This window comes from Pseudophryne corroboree, unplaced genomic scaffold (assembly GCF_028390025.1).
Source record: "Pseudophryne corroboree isolate aPseCor3 unplaced genomic scaffold, aPseCor3.hap2 scaffold_160, whole genome shotgun sequence".
In the NCBI taxonomy this organism is placed as follows: Eukaryota; Metazoa; Chordata; class Amphibia; order Anura; family Myobatrachidae; genus Pseudophryne; species Pseudophryne corroboree.
Genome location: NW_026968233.1, coordinates 413,341 through 431,840, shown reverse-complemented (window position 1 = coordinate 431,840; position 18,500 = coordinate 413,341).

Sequence of the window (18,500 nt, the reverse complement as noted above, 5' to 3'; positions counted from 1 at the left end):
GGGTGAAGATGTTTCTCACAAAATCGTTGCCCCGATGCATCATTGAAATTCAAGCTGGAAAGATGATTTTAATATATCACTTGTACATTTGTATTGCTCTTCTGGTGACAATGTAGTTTGTTTTTGTCAATTACCATTTTAATAATAGGGTAAAGAAAATGAAGTGGATTTTTGAAAGAAAACAATACTGTCAATATACTATTAAAACAAAATAAATGGTAAAAGTTATTGTACTTTAAGTAAAAATAAAAGAGCCAAAATATCAATCCCAGTTTTGGATTACTTTAATTAACAAAAAAAAATGCATATAGCAGAGGATAGTTTCAATCTGCCTACCTCTGGGTTATGAGCCCAGCATGCTTCCATTGCTGTACTCTGCTGCACATGTAAGTGCAAGAGATCCTGAAGCACTCACTCATCATGGGAAAGTACCAATGTGTTTCTTCGTTGGTTGATAGAAGAAACATCTTACAAAAACTCTCCAGATTATTGACTTTTTTAAGTTTTTCTAGGAAACGTTTTAGATGAATGCTTATTAGCATTTGTCAGTATGTACTTTTGCAAAGTGTCTCTGTGGCGCAATCAGTTAGTGTGTAAGGCTATTAACCAAAAGGTTGGTGGTTCAATCCCACCCAGGGACGTAATTGACCTTGTTATCAGATTTTGGTGATCTTTAAGTAGACAAGTCAAATTTCATACCCCCTGTTATGGTGTAGGGTACCTGGCCTTCTCTGATGTAATCAGAGTTAGATTTGATTCAGTGATTTTATAAAAACAGCTAGGAAGCACAATTTAGCAGTGGGTTGCAGAGAAAAAGAAAAATGCTGGCAAAAAAATCCATTTGAGTGATTAAACAGCTCTTCATTTTCTGGCTTTATTTTTATGCTAACAAATTTGTTCTCTGAAAAGTGTCCACAAAGCCAAGTCTCTGATTAACACCTTTGTAGGGATGGTTTTTCACCTATTACTAAATTAAACTTGCTTCATTGGAAAGGCAGCAAGATGCATCCTCATTTCAATGTCTACTGAAATAATACAGGTTGACACCAGGAAACATTAACGCCACTGCATCCTTGCTGCTTTCTCATGTGGAAGTCTGTTTAATGTGAAAACAAGGTGATATCTAATTAGCACACAGGTAAGGAATTAAGAAAATCTTTATTTAAGGGTGAAGATGTTTCTCACAAAATCGTTGCCCCAATGCATCATTGAAATTCAAGCTGGAAAGATGATTTTAATATATCACTTGTACATTTTGTATTGCTCTTCTGGTGACAATGTAGTTTGTTTTGGTCAATTACCATTTTAATAATAGGGTAAAGAAAATGAAGTGGATTTTTGAAAGAAAACAATACTGTCAATATACTATTAAAACAAATTAAAATGGTAAAAGTTATTGTACTTTAAGTAAAAATAAAAGAGCCAAAATATCAATCCCAGTTTTCGATTACTTTAATTAACAAAAAAAATGCATATAGCAGAGGATAGTTTCAATCTGCCTACCTCTGGCTTATGGGCCCAGCATGCTTCCATTGCAGTACTCTGCTGCACATGTAAGTGCAAGAGATCCTGAAGCACTCACTCATCATGGGAAAGTACCAATGTGTTTTTTCGTTGGTTGATGGAAGAAACATCTTACAAAAACTCTCCAGATTATTGACTTTTTAAAGTTTTTCTAGGAAACGTTTTAGATGAATGCTTATTAGCCTTTGTCAGTAGGAACTTTTGCAAAGTGTCTCTGTGGCGCAATCAGTTAGTATGTATGGCTATTAACCAAAAGGTTGGTGGTTCAATCCCACCCAGGGACATAATTGACCTTGTTATCAGATTTTGGTGATCTTTAAGTAGACAAGTCAAATTTCATACCCCCTGTTATGGTGTAGGGTACCTGGCCTTCTCTGATGTAATCAGAGTTAGATTTGATTCAGTGATTTTATAAAAACATCTAGGAAGCACAATTTAGCATTGGGTTGCAGAGAAAAAGAAATATGCTGGCAAAAAAATCCATTTGAGTGATTAAACAGCTCTTCATTTTCTGGCTTTATTTTTATGCTAACAAATTTGTTCTCTGAAAAGTGTCCACAAAGCCAAGTCTCTGATTAACACCTTTGTAGGGATGGTTTTTCACCTATTACTAAATTAAACTTGCTTCATTGGAAAGGCAGCAAGATGCATCCTCATTTCAATGTCTACTGAAATAATACAGGTTGACACCAGGAAACATTAACGCCACTGCATCCTAATCACTCAAATGGTTTTTTTTTGCCAGCATATTTCTTTTTCTCTGCAACCCACTGCTAAATTGTGCTTCCTAGCTGTTTTTATAAAATCACTGAATCAAATCTAACTCTGATTACATCAGAGAAGGCCAGGTACCCTACACCATAACAGGGGGTTTGAAATTTTGACTTGTCTACTTAAAGATCACCAAAATCTGATAACAAGGTCAATTACGTACCTGGGTGGGATTGAACCACCAACCTTTTGGTTAATAGCCGTACACACTAACTGATTGCGCCACAGAGACACATTGTGAAAGTATATACTGACAAGGGCTAATAAGCATTCATCTAAAACGTTTCCTAGAAAAACTTTAAAAAGTCAATAATCTGGAGAGTTTTTGTAAGATGTTTCTTCCATCAACCAACGAAGAAACACATTGGTACTTTCCCATGATGAGTGAGTGCTTCAGTATCTCTTGCACTTACATGTGCAGCAGAGTACAGCAATGGAAGCATGCTGGGCCCATAACCCAGAGGTAGGCAGATTGAAACTATTCTCTGCTATATGCATTTTTTTGTTTGTTAATTAAAGTAATCCAAAACTGGGATTGATATTTTGGCTCTTTTATTTTTACTTAAAGTACAATAACTTTTACCATTTTAATTTGTTTTAATAGTATATTGACAGTATTGTTTTCTTTCAAAAATCCACTTAATTTTCTTTACCCTATTATTTAAATGGTAATTGACAAAAACAAACTACATTGTCACCAGAAGAGCAATTCAAAATGTACAAGTGATATATTAAAATCATCTTTCCAGCTTGAATTTCAATGATGCATTGGGGCAACGATTTTGTGAGAAACATCTTCACCCTTAAATAAAGATTTTCTTAATTCCTTACCTGTGTGCTAATTAGATATCACCTTGTTTTCATATTAAACAGACTTCCACATGAGAAAGCAGCAAGGATGCAGTGGCGTTAATGTTTCCTGGTGTCAACCTGTATTATTTCAGTAGACATTGAAATGAGGATGCATCTTGCTGCCTTTCCAATGAAGCAAGTTTAATTTAGTAATAGGTGAAAAACCATCCCTACAAAGGTGTTAATCAGAGACTTGGCTTTGTGGACACTTTTCAGAGAACAAATTTGTTAGCATAAAAATAAAGCCAGAAAATGAAGAGCTGTTTAATCACGCAATTTGATTTTTTTGCCAGCATATTTCTTTTTCTCTGCAACCTACTGCTAAATTGTGCTTCCTAGATGTTTTTATAAAATCACTGAATCAAATCTAACTCTGATTACATCAGAGAAGGCCAGGTGCCCTACACCATAACAGGGGGTATGAAATTTGACTTGTCTACTTAAAGATCACCAAAATCTGATAACAAGGTCAATTACGTCCCTGGGTGGGATTGAACCACCAACCTTTTGGTTAATAGCCATACATGCTAACTGATTGCGCCACAGAGATAATTTTCAAAAGTTCATACTGACAAAGGCTAATAAGCATTCATCTAAAACGTTTCCTAGAAAAACTTTAAAAAGTCAATAATCTGGAGAGTTTTTGTAAGATGTTTCTTCCATCAACCAACGAAGAAACACATTGGTACTTTCCCATGATGAGTGAGTGCTTCAGGATCTCTTGCACTTACATGTGCAGCAGAGTACAGCAATGGAAGCATGCTGGGCTCATAACCCAGAGGTAGGCAGATTGAAACTATCCTCTGCTGTATGCTTTTTTTTTTGTTAATTAAAGTGATCCAAAACTGGGATTGATATTTTGGCTCTTTTATTTTTACTTAAAGTACAATAACTTTTACCATTTTAATTTGTTTTAATAGTATATTGACAGTATTGTTTTCTTTCAAAAATCCACTTCATTTTCTTTACCCTATTATTAAAATGGTAATTGACAAAAACAAACTACATTGTCACCAGAAGAGCAATACAAAATGTACAAGTGATATATTAAAATCATCTTTCCAGCTTGAATTTCAATGATGCATTGGGGCAACGATTTTGTGAGAAACATCTTCACCCTTAAATAAAGATTTTCTTAATTCCTTACCTGTGTGCTAATTAGATATCACCTTGTTTTCACATTAAACAGACTTCCACATGAGAAAGCAGCAAGGATGCAGTGGCATTAATGTTTCCTGGTGACAACCTGTATTATTTCAGTAGACATTGAAATGAGGATGCATCTTGCTGCCTTTCCAATGAAGCAAGTTTAATTTAGTAATAGGTGAAAAACCATCCCTACAAAGGTGTTAATCAGAGACTTGGCTTTGTGGACACTTTTCAGAGAACAAATTTGTTAGCATAAAAATAAAGCCAGAAAATGAAGAGCTGTTTAATCACTCAAATGGATTTTTTTGCCAGCATATTTCTTTTTCTCTGCAACCCACTGCTAAATTGTGCTTCCTAGCTGTTTTTATAAAATCACTGAATCAAATCTAACTCTGATTACATCAGAGAAGGCCAGGTACCCTACACCATAACAGGGGGTTTGAAATTTTGACTTGTCTACTTAAAGATCACCAAAATATGATAACAAGGTCAATTACGTACCTGGGTGGGATTGAACCACCAACCTTTTGATTAATAGCCGTACACACTAACTGATTGCGCCACAGAGACACATTGCGAAAGTATATACTGACAAGGGCTAATAAGCATTCATCTAAAACGTTTCCTAGAAAAACTTTAAAAAGTCAATAATCTGGAGAGTTTTTGTAAGATGTTTCTTCCATCAACCAACGAAGAAACACATTGGTACTTTCCCATGATGAGTGAGTGCTTCAGGATCTCTTGCACTTACATGTGCAGCAGAGTACAGCAATGGAAGCATGCTGGGCTCATAACCCAGAGGTAGGCAGATTGAAACTATCCTCTGCTGTATGTTTTTTTTTTTTGTTAATTAAAGTGATCCAAAACTGGGATTGATATTTTGGCTCTTTTATTTTTACTTAAAGTACAATAACTTTTACCATTTTAATTTGTTTTAATAGTATATTGACAGTATTGTTTTCTTTCAAAAATCCACTTCATTTTCTTTACCCTATTATTAAAATGGTAATTGACAAAAACAAACTACATTGTCACCAGAAGAGCAATACAAAATGTACAAGTGATATATTAAAATCATCTTTCCAGCTTGAATTTCAATGATGCATTGGGGCAACGATTTTGTGAGAAACATCTTCACCCTTAAATAAAGATTTTCTTAATTCCTTACCTGTGTGCTAATTAGATATCACCTTGTTTTCACATTAAACAGACTTCCACATGAGAAAGCAGCAAGGATGCAGTGGCATTAATGTTTCCTGGTGACAACCTGTATTATTTCAGTAGACATTGAAATGAGGATGCATCTTGCTGCCTTTCCAATGAAGCAAGTTTAATTTAGTAATAGGTGAAAAACCATCCCTACAAAGGTGTTAATCAGAGACTTGGCTTTGTGGACACTTTTCAGAGAACAAATTTGTTAGCATAAAAATAAAGCCAGAAAATGAAGAGCTGTTTAATCACTCAAATGGATTTTTTTGCCAGCATATTTCTTTTTCTCTGCAACCCACTGCTAAATTGTGCTTCCTAGCTGTTTTTATAAAATCACTGAATCAAATCTAACTCTGATTACATCAGAGAAGGCCAGGTACCCTACACCATAACAGGGGGTTTGAAATTTTGACTTGTCTACTTAAAGATCACCAAAATATGATAACAAGGTCAATTACGTACCTGGGTGGGATTGAACCACCAACCTTTTGGTTAATAGCCGTACACACTAACTGATTGCGCCACAGAGACACATTGCGAAAGTATATACTGACAAGGGCTAATAAGCATTCATCTAAAACGTTTCCTAGAAAAACTTTAAAAAGTCAATAATCTGGAGAGTTTTTGTAAGAGGTTTCTTCCATCAACCAACGAAGAAACACATTGGTACTTTCCCATGATGAGTGAGTGCTTCAGGATCTCTTGCACTTACATGTGCAGCAGAGTACAGCAATGGAAGCATGCTGGGCTCATAACCCAGAGGTAGGCAGATTGAAACTATCCTCTGCTGTATGCTTTTTTTTTTTTTGTTAATTAAAGTGATCCAAAACTGGGATTGATATTTTGGCTCTTTTATTTTTACTTAAAGTACAATAACTTTTACCATTTTAATTTGTTTTAATAGTATATTGACAGTATTGTTTTCTTTCAAAAATCCACTTCATTTTCTTTACCCTATTATTAAAATGGTAATTGACAAAAACAAACTACATTGTCACCAGAAGAGCAATACAAAATGTACAAGTGATATATTAAAATCATCTTTCCAGCTTGAATTTCAATGATGCATTGGGGCAACGATTTTGTGAGAAACATCTTCACCCTTAAATAAAGATTTTCTTAATTCCTTACCTGTGTGCTAATTAGATATCACCTTGTTTTCACATTAAACAGACTTCCACATGAGAAAGCAGCAAGGATGCAGTGGCGTTAATGTTTCCTGGTGTCAACCTGTATTATTTCAGTAGACATTGAAATGAGGATGCATCTTGCTGCCTTTCCAAAGAAGCAAGTTTAATTTAGTAATAGGTGAAAAACCATCCCTACAAAGGTGTTAATCAGAGACTTGGCTTTGTGGACACTTTTCAGAGAACAAATTTGTTAGCATAAAAATAAAGCCAGAAAATGAAGAGCTGTTTAATCACTCAAATGGATTTTTTTGCCAGCATATTTCTTTTTCTCTGCAACCCACTGCTAAATTGTGCTTCCTAGCTGTTTTTATAAAATCACTGAATCAAATCTAACTCTGATTACATCAGAGAAGGCCAGGTACCCTACACCATAACAGGGGGTTTGAAATTTTGACTTGTCTACTTAAAGATCACCAAAATATGATAACAAGGTCAATTACGTACCTGGGTGGGATTGAACCACCAACCTTTTGGTTAATAGCCGTACACACTAACTGATTGCGCCACAGAGACACATTGCGAAAGTATATACTGACAAGGGCTAATAAGCATTCATCTAAAACGTTTCCTAGAAAAACTTTAAAAAGTCAATAATCTGGAGAGTTTTTGTAAGATGTTTCTTCCATCAACCAACGAAGAAACACATTGGTACTTTCCCATGATGAGTGAGTGCTTCAGGATCTCTTGCACTTACATGTGCAGCAGAGTACAGCAATGGAAGCATGCTGGGCTCATAACCCAGAGGTAGGCAGATTGAAACTATCCTCTGCTGTATGCTTTTTTTTTGTTAATTAAAGTGATCCAAAACTGGGATTGATATTTTGGCTCTTTTATTTTTACTTAAAGTACAATAACTTTTACCATTTTAATTTGTTTTAATAGTATATTGACAGTATTGTTTTCTTTCAAAAATCCACTTCATTTTCTTTACCCTATTATTAAAATGGTAATTGACAAAAACAAACTACATTGTCACCAGAAGAGCAATACAAAATGTACAAGTGATATATTAAAATCATCTTTCCAGCTTGAATTTCAATGATGCATTGGGGCAACGATTTTGTGAGAAACATCTTCACCCTTAAATAAAGATTTTCTTAATTCCTTACCTGTGTGCTAATTAGATATCACCTTGTTTTCACATTAAACAGACTTCCACATGAGAAAGCAGCAAGGATGCAGTGGCGTTAATGTTTCCTGGTGTCAACCTGTATTATTTCAGTAGACATTGAAATGAGGATGCATCTTGCTGCCTTTCCAATGAAGCAAGTTTAATTTAGTAATAGGTGAAAAACCATCCCTACAAAGGTGTTAATCAGAGACTTGGCTTTGTGGACACTTTTCAGAGAACAAATTTGTTAGCATAAAAATAAAGCCAGAAAATGAAGAGCTGTTTAATCACTCAAATGGATTTTTTTGCCAGCATATTTCTTTTTCTCTGCAACCCACTGCTAAATTGTGCTTCCTAGCTGTTTTTATAAAATCACTGAATCAAATCTAACTCTGATTACATCAGAGAAGGCCAGGTACCCTACACCATAACAGGGGGTTTGAAATTTTGACTTGTCTACTTAAAGATCACCAAAATCTGATAACAAGGTCAATTACGTACCTGGGTGGGATTGAACCACCAACCTTTTGGTTAATAGCCGTACACACTAACTGATTGCGCCACAGAGACACATTGCGAAAGTCTATACTGACAAGGGCTAATAAGCATTCATCTAAAACGTTTCCTAGAAAAACTTTAAAAAGTCAATAATCTGGAGAGTTTTTGTAAGATGTTTCTTCCATCAACCAACGAAGAAACACATTGGTACTTTCCCATGATGAGTGAGTGCTTCAGGATCTCTTGCACTTACATGTGCAGCAGAGTACAGCAATGGAAGCATGCTGGGCTCATAACCCAGAGGTAGGCAGATTGAAACTATCCTCTGCTGTATGCTTTTTTTTTTGTTAATTAAAGTGATCCAAAACTGGGATTGATATTTTGGCTCTTTTATTTTTACTTAAAGTACAATAACTTTTACCATTTTAATTTGTTTTAATAGTATATTGACAGTATTGTTTTCTTTCAAAAATCCACTTCATTTTCTTTACCCTATTATTAAAATGGTAATTGACAAAAACAAACTACATTGTCACCAGAAGAGCAATACAAAATGTACAAGTGATATATTAAAATCATATTTCCAGCTTGAATTTCAATGATGCATTTGGGCAACGATTTTGTGAGAAACATCTTCACCCTTAAATAAAGATTTTCTTAATTCCTTACCTGTGTGCTAATTAGATATCACCTTGTTTTCACATTAAACAGACTTCCACATGAGAAAGCAGCAAGGATGCAGTGGCGTTAATGTTTCCTGGTGTCAACCTGTATTATTTCAGTAGACATTGAAATGAGGATGCATCTTGCTGCCTTTCCAATGAAGCAAGTTTAATTTAGTAATAGGTGAAAAACCATCCCTACAAAGGTGTTAATCAGAGACTTGGCTTTGTGGACACTTTTCAGAGAACAAATTTGTTAGCATAAAAATAAAGCCAGAAAATGAAGAGCTGTTTAATCACTCAAATGGATTTTTTTGCCAGCATATTTCTTTTTCTCTGCAACCAACTGCTAAATTGTGCTTCCTAGCTGTTTTTATAAAATCACTGAATCAAATCTAACTCTGATTACATCAGAGAAGGCCAGGTACCCTACACCATAACAGGGGGTTTGAAATTTTGACTTGTCTACTTAAAGATCACCAAAATCTGATAACAAGGTCAATTACGTACCTGGGTGGGATTGAACCACCAACCTTTTGGTTAATAGCCGTACACACTAACTGATTGCGCCACAGAGACACATTGCGAAAGTATATACTGACAAGGGCTAATAAGCATTCATCTAAAACGTTTCCTAGAAAAACTTTAAAAAGTCAATAATCTGGAGAGTTTTTGTAAGATGTTTCTTCCATCAACCAACGAAGAAACACATTGGTACTTTCCCATGATGAGTGAGTGCTTCAGGATCTCTTGCACTTACATGTGCAGCAGAGTACAGCAATGGAAGCATGCTGGGCTCATAACCCAGAGGTAGGCAGATTGAAACTATCCTCTGCTGTATGCTTTTTTTTTGTTAATTAAAGTGATCCAAAACTGGGATTGATATTTTGGCTCTTTTATTTTTACTTAAAGTACAATAACTTTTACCATTTTAATTTGTTTTAATAGTATATTGACAGTATTGTTTTCTTTCAAAAATCCACTTCATTTTCTTTACCCTATTATTAAAATGGTAATTGACAAAAACAAACTACATTGTCACCAGAAGAGCAATACAAAATGTACAATTGATATATTAAAATCATCTTTCCAGCTTGAATTTCAATGATGCATTGGGGCAACGATTTTGTGAGAAACATCTTCACCCTTAAATAAAGATTTTCTTAATTCCTTACCTGTGTGCTAATTAGATATCACCTTGTTTTCACATTAAACAGACTTCCACATGAGAAAGCAGCAAGGATGCAATGGCGTTAATGTTTCCTGGTGTCAACCTGTATTATTTCAGTAGACATTGAAATGAGGATGCATCTTGCTGCCTTTCCAATGAAGCAAGTTTAATTTAGTAATAGGTGAAAAACCATCCCTACAAAGGTGTTAATCAGAGACTTGGCTTTGTGGACACTTTTCAGAGAACAAATTTGTTAGCATAAAAATAAAGCCAGAAAATGAAGAGCTGTTTAATCACTCAAATGGATTTTTTTGCCAGCATATTTCTTTTTCTCTGCAACCCACTGCTAAATTGTGCTTCCTAGCTGTTTTTATAAAATCACTGAATCAAATCTAACTCTGATTACATCAGAGAAGGCCAGGTACCCTACACCATAACAGGGGGTTTGAAATTTTGACTTGTCTACTTAAAGATCACCAAAATCTGATAACAAGGTCAATTACGTACCTGGGTGGGATTGAACCACCAACCTTTTGGTTAATAGCCGTACACACTAACTGATTGCGCCACAGAGACACATTGCGAAAGTCTATACTGACAAGGGCTAATAAGCATTCATCTAAAACGTTTCCTAGAAAAACTTTAAAAAGTCAATAATCTGGAGAGTTTTTGTAAGATGTTTCTTCCATCAACCAACGAAGAAACACATTGGTACTTTCCCATGATGAGTGAGTGCTTCAGGATCTCTTGCACTTACATGTGCAGCAGAGTACAGCAATGGAAGCATGCTGGGCTCATAACCCAGAGGTAGGCAGATTGAAACTATCCTCTGCTGTATGCTTTTTTTTTTGTTAATTAAAGTGATCCAAAACTGGGATTGATATTTTGGCTCTTTTATTTTTACTTAAAGTACAATAACTTTTACCATTTTAATTTGTTTTAATAGTATATTGACAGTATTGTTTTCTTTCAAAAATCCACTTCATTTTCTTTACCCTATTATTAAAATGGTAATTGACAAAAACAAACTACATTGTCACCAGAAGAGCAATACAAAATGTACAAGTGATATATTAAAATCATATTTCCAGCTTGAATTTCAATGATGCATTTGGGCAACGATTTTGTGAGAAACATCTTCACCCTTAAATAAAGATTTTCTTAATTCCTTACCTGTGTGCTAATTAGATATCACCTTGTTTTCACATTAAACAGACTTCCACATGAGAAAGCAGCAAGGATGCAGTGGCGTTAATGTTTCCTGGTGTCAACCTGTATTATTTCAGTAGACATTGAAATGAGGATGCATCTTGCTGCCTTTCCAATGAAGCAAGTTTAATTTAGTAATAGGTGAAAAACCATCCCTACAAAGGTGTTAATCAGAGACTTGGCTTTGTGGACACTTTTCAGAGAACAAATTTGTTAGCATAAAAATAAAGCCAGAAAATGAAGAGCTGTTTAATCACTCAAATGGATTTTTTTGCCAGCATATTTCTTTTTCTCTGCAACCAACTGCTAAATTGTGCTTCCTAGCTGTTTTTATAAAATCACTGAATCAAATCTAACTCTGATTACATCAGAGAAGGCCAGGTACCCTACACCATAACAGGGGGTTTGAAATTTTGACTTGTCTACTTAAAGATCACCAAAATCTGATAACAAGGTCAATTACGTACCTGGGTGGGATTGAACCACCAACCTTTTGGTTAATAGCCGTACACACTAACTGATTGCGCCACAGAGACACAGTGCTAAAGTATATACTGACAAGGGCTAATAAGCATTCATCTAAAACGTTTCCTAGAAAAACTTTAAAAAGTCAATAATCTGGAGAGTTTTTGTAAGATGTTTCTTCCATCAACCAACGAAGAAACACATTGGTACTTTCCCATGATGAGTGAGTGCTTCAGGATCTCTTGCACTTACATGTGCAGCAGAGTACAGCAATGGAAGCATGCTGGGCTCATAACCCAGAGGTAGGCAGATTGAAACTATCCTCTGCTGTATGCTTTTTTTTTTTGTTAATTAAAGTGATCCAAAACTGGGATTGATATTTTGGCTCTTTTATTTTTACTTAAAGTACAATAACTTTTACCATTTTAATTTGTTTTAATAGTATATTGACAGTATTGTTTTCTTTCAAAAATCCACTTCATTTTCTTTACCCTATTATTAAAATGGTAATTGACAAAAACAAACTACATTGTCACCAGAAGAGCAATACAAAATGTACAAGTGATATATTAAAATCATCTTTCCAGCTTGAATTTCAATGATGCATTGGGGCAACGATTTTGTGAGAAACATCTTCACCCTTAAATAAAGATTTTCTTAATTCCTTACCTGTGTGCTAATTAGATATCACCTTGTTTTCACATTAAACAGACTTCCACATGAGAAAGCAGCAAGGATGCAGTGGCGTTAATGTTTCCTGGTGACAACCTGTATTATTTCAGTAGACATTGAAATGAGGATGCATCTTGCTGCCTTTCCAATGAAGCAAGTTTAATTTAGTAATAGGTGAAAAACCATCCCTACAAAGGTGTTAATCAGAGACTTGGCTTTGTGGACACTTTTCAGAGAACAAATTTGTTAGCATAAAAATAAAGCCAGAAAATGAAGAGCTGTTTAATCACTCAAATGGATTTTTTTGCCAGCATATTTCTTTTTCTCTGCAACCCACTGCTAAATTGTGCTTCCTAGCTGTTTTTATAAAATCACTGAATCAAATCTAACTCTGATTACATCAGAGAAGGCCAGGTACCCTACACCATAACAGGGGGTTTGAAATTTTGACTTGTCTACTTAAAGATCACCAAAATCTGATAACAAGGTCAATTACGTACCTGGGTGGGATTGAACCACCAACCTTTTGGTTAATAGCCGTACACACTAACTGATTGCGCCACAGAGACACATTGCGAAAGTATATACTGACAAGGGCTAATAAGCATTCATCTAAAACGTTTCCTAGAAAAACTTTAAAAAGTCAATAATCTGGAGAGTTTTTGTAAGATGTTTCTTCCATCAACCAACGAAGAAACACATTGGTACTTTCCCATGATGAGTGAGTGCTTCAGTATCTCTTGCACTTACATGTGCAGCAGAGTACAGCAATGGAAGCATGCTGGGCCCATAACCCAGAGGTAGGCAGATTGAAACTATTCTCTGCTATATGCATTTTTTTGTTTGTTAATTAAAGTAATCCAAAACTGGGATTGATATTTTGGCTCTTTTATTTTTACTTAAAGTACAATAACTTTTACCATTTTAATTTGTTTTAATAGTATATTGACAGTATTGTTTTCTTTCAAAAATCCACTTAATTTTCTTTACCCTATTATTTAAATGGTAATTGACAAAAACAAACTACATTGTCACCAGAAGAGCAATTCAAAATGTACAAGTGATATATTAAAATCATCTTTCCAGCTTGAATTTCAATGATGCATTGGGGCAACGATTTTGTGAGAAACATCTTCACCCTTAAATAAAGATTTTCTTAATTCCTTACCTGTGTGCTAATTAGATATCACCTTGTTTTCATATTAAACAGACTTCCACATGAGAAAGCAGCAAGGATGCAGTGGCGTTAATGTTTCCTGGTGTCAACCTGTATTATTTCAGTAGACATTGAAATGAGGATGCATCTTGCTGCCTTTCCAATGAAGCAAGTTTAATTTAGTAATAGGTGAAAAACCATCCCTACAAAGGTGTTAATCAGAGACTTGGCTTTGTGGACACTTTTCAGAGAACAAATTTGTTAGCATAAAAATAAAGCCAGAAAATGAAGAGCTGTTTAATCACGCAATTTGATTTTTTTGCCAGCATATTTCTTTTTCTCTGCAACCTACTGCTAAATTGTGCTTCCTAGATGTTTTTATAAAATCACTGAATCAAATCTAACTCTGATTACATCAGAGAAGGCCAGGTGCCCTACACCATAACAGGGGGTATGAAATTTGACTTGTCTACTTAAAGATCACCAAAATCTGATAACAAGGTCAATTACGTCCCTGGGTGGGATTGAACCACCAACCTTTTGGTTAATAGCCATACATGCTAACTGATTGCGCCACAGAGATAATTTTCGAAAGTTCATACTGACAAAGGCTAATAAGCATTCATCTAAAACGTTTCCTAGAAAAACTTTAAAAAGTCAATAATCTGGAGAGTTTTTGTAAGATGTTTCTTCCATCAACCAACGAAGAAACACATTGGTACTTTCCCATGATGAGTGAGTGCTTCAGGATCTCTTGCACTTACATGTGCAGCAGAGTACAGCAATGGAAGCATGCTGGGCTCATAACCCAGAGGTAGGCAGATTGAAACTATCCTCTGCTGTATGCTTTTTTTTTTGTTAATTAAAGTGATCCAAAACTGGGATTGATATTTTGGCTCTTTTATTTTTACTTAAAGTACAATAACTTTTACCATTTTAATTTGTTTTAATAGTATATTGACAGTATTGTTTTCTTTCAAAAATCCACTTCATTTTCTTTACCCTATTATTAAAATGGTAATTGACAAAAACAAACTACATTGTCACCAGAAGAGCAATACAAAATGTACAAGTGATATATTAAAATCATCTTTCCAGCTTGAATTTCAATGATGCATTGGGGCAACGATTTTGTGAGAAACATCTTCACCCTTAAATAAAGATTTTCTTAATTCCTTACCTGTGTGCTAATTAGATATCACCTTGTTTTCACATTAAACAGACTTCCACATGAGAAAGCAGCAAGGATGCAGTGGCATTAATGTTTCCTGGTGACAACCTGTATTATTTCAGTAGACATTGAAATGAGGATGCATCTTGCTGCCTTTCCAATGAAGCAAGTTTAATTTAGTAATAGGTGAAAAACCATCCCTACAAAGGTGTTAATCAGAGACTTGGCTTTGTGGACACTTTTCAGAGAACAAATTTGTTAGCATAAAAATAAAGCCAGAAAATGAAGAGCTGTTTAATCACTCAAATGGATTTTTTTGCCAGCATATTTCTTTTTCTCTGCAACCCACTGCTAAATTGTGCTTCCTAGCTGTTTTTATAAAATCACTGAATCAAATCTAACTCTGATTACATCAGAGAAGGCCAGGTACCCTACACCATAACAGGGGGTTTGAAATTTTGACTTGTCTACTTAAAGATCACCAAAATATGATAACAAGGTCAATTACGTACCTGGGTGGGATTGAACCACCAACCTTTTGGTTAATAGCCGTACACACTAACTGATTGCGCCACAGAGACACATTGCGAAAGTATATACTGACAAGGGCTAATAAACATTCATCTAAAACGTTTCCTAGAAAAACTTTAAAAAGTCAATAATCTGGAGAGTTTTTGTAAGATGTTTCTTCCATCAACCAACGAAGAAACACATTGGTACTTTCCCATGATGAGTGAGTGCTTCAGGATCTCTTGCACTTACATGTGCAGCAGAGTACAGCAATGGAAGCATGCTGGGCTCATAACCCAGAGGTAGGCAGATTGAAACTATCCTCTGCTGTATGTTTTTTTTTTTTTGTTAATTAAAGTGATCCAAAACTGGGATTGATATTTTGGCTCTTTTATTTTTACTTAAAGTACAATAACTTTTACCATTTTAATTTGTTTTAATAGTATATTGACAGTATTGTTTTCTTTCAAAAATCCACTTCATTTTCTTTACCCTATTATTAAAATGGTAATTGACAAAAACAAACTACATTGTCACCAGAAGAGCAATACAAAATGTACAAGTGATATATTAAAATCATCTTTCCAGCTTGAATTTCAATGATGCATTGGGGCAACGATTTTGTGAGAAACATCTTCACCCTTAAATAAAGATTTTCTTAATTCCTTACCTGTGTGCTAATTAGATATCACCTTGTTTTCACATTAAACAGACTTCCACATGAGAAAGCAGCAAGGATGCAGTGGCATTAATGTTTCCTGGTGACAACCTGTATTATTTCAGTAGACATTGAAATGAGGATGCATCTTGCTGCCTTTCCAATGAAGCAAGTTTAATTTAGTAATAGGTGAAAAACCATCCCTACAAAGGTGTTAATCAGAGACTTGGCTTTGTGGACACTTTTCAGAGAACAAATTTGTTAGCATAAAAATAAAGCCAGAAAATGAAGAGCTGTTTAATCACTCAAATGGATTTTTTTGCCAGCATATTTCTTTTTCTCTGCAACCCACTGCTAAATTGTGCTTCCTAGCTGTTTTTATAAAATCACTGAATCAAATCTAACTCTGATTACATCAGAGAAGGCCAGGTACCCTACACCATAACAGGGGGTTTGAAATTTTGACTTGTCTACTTAAAGATCACCAAAATATGATAACAAGGTCAATTACGTACCTGGGTGGGATTGAACCACCAACCTTTTGGTTAATAGCCGTACACACTAACTGATTGCGCCACAGAGACACATTGCGAAAGTATATACTGACAAGGGCTAATAAGCATTCATCTAAAACGTTTCCTAGAAAAACTTTAAAAAGTCAATAATCTGGAGAGTTTTTGTAAGAGGTTTCTTCCATCAACCAACGAAGAAACACATTGGTACTTTCCCATGATGAGTGAGTGCTTCAGGATCTCTTGCACTTACATGTGCAGCAGAGTACAGCAATGGAAGCATGCTGGGCTCATAACCCAGAGGTAGGCAGATTGAAACTATCCTCTGCTGTATGCTTTTTTTTTTTGTTAATTAAAGTGATCCAAAACTGGGATTGATATTTTGGCTCTTTTATTTTTACTTAAAGTACAATAACTTTTACCATTTTAATTTGTTTTAATAGTATATTGACAGTATTGTTTTCTTTCAAAAATCCACTTCATTTTCTTTACCCTATTATTAAAATGGTAATTGACAAAAACAAACTACATTGTCACCAGAAGAGCAATACAAAATGTACAAGTGATATATTAAAATCATCTTTCCAGCTTGAATTTCAATGATGCATTGGGGCAACGATTTTGTGAGAAACATCTTCACCCTTAAATAAAGATTTTCTTAATTCCTTACCTGTGTGCTAATTAGATATCACCTTGTTTTCACATTAAACAGACTTCCACATGAGAAAGCAGCAAGGATGCAGTGGCGTTAATGTTTCCTGGTGTCAACCTGTATTATTTCAGTAGACATTGAAATGAGGATGCATCTTGCTGCCTTTCCAATGAAGCAAGTTTAATTTAGTAATAGGTGAAAAACCATCCCTACAAAGGTGTTAATCAGAGACTTGGCTTTGTGGACACTTTTCAGAGAACAAATTTGTTAGCATAAAAATAAAGCCAGAAAATGAAGAGCTGTTTAATCACTCAAATGGATTTTTTTGCCAGCATATTTCTTTTTCTCTGCAACCCACTGCTAAATTGTGCTTCCTAGCTGTTTTTATAAAATCACTGAATCAAATCTAACTCTGATTACATCAGAGAAGGCCAGGTACCCTACACCATAACAGGGGGTTTGAAATTTTGACTTGTCTACTTAAAGATCACCAAAATATGATAACAAGGTCAATTACGTACCTGGGTGGGATTGAACCACCAACCTTTTGGTTAATAGCCGTACACACTAACTGATTGCGCCACAGAGACACATTGCGAAAGTATATACTGACAAGGGCTAATAAGCATTCATCTAAAACGTTTCCTAGAAAAACTTTAAAAAGTCAATAATCTGGAGAGTTTTTGTAAGATGTTTCTTCCATCAACCAACGAAGAAACACATTGGTACTTTCCCATGATGAGTGAGTGCTTCAGGATCTCTTGCACTTACATGTGCAGCAGAGTACAGCAATGGAAGCATGCTGGGCTCATAACCCAGAGGTAGGCAGATTGAAACTATCCTCTGCTGTATGCTTTTTTTTTGTTAATTAAAGTGATCCAAAACTGGGATTGATATTTTGGCTCTTTTATTTTTACTTAAAGTACAATAACTTTTACCATTTTAATTTGTTTTAATAGTATATTGACAGTATTGTTTTCTTTCAAAAATCCACTTCATTTTCTTTACCCTATTATTAAAATGGTAATTGACAAAAACAAACTACATTGTCACCAGAAGAGCAATACAAAATGTACAAGTGATATATTAAAATCATCTTTCCAGCTTGAATTTCAATGATGCATTGGGGCAACGATTTTGTGAGAAACATCTTCACCCTTAAATAAAGATTTTCTTAATTCCTTACCTGTGTGCTAATTAGATATCACCTTGTTTTCACATTAAACAGACTTCCACATGAGAAAGCAGCAAGGATGCAGTGGCGTTAATGTTTCCTGGTGTCAACCTGTATTATTTCAGTAGACATTGAAATGAGGATGCATCTTGCTGCCTTTCCAATGAAGCAAGTTTAATTTAGT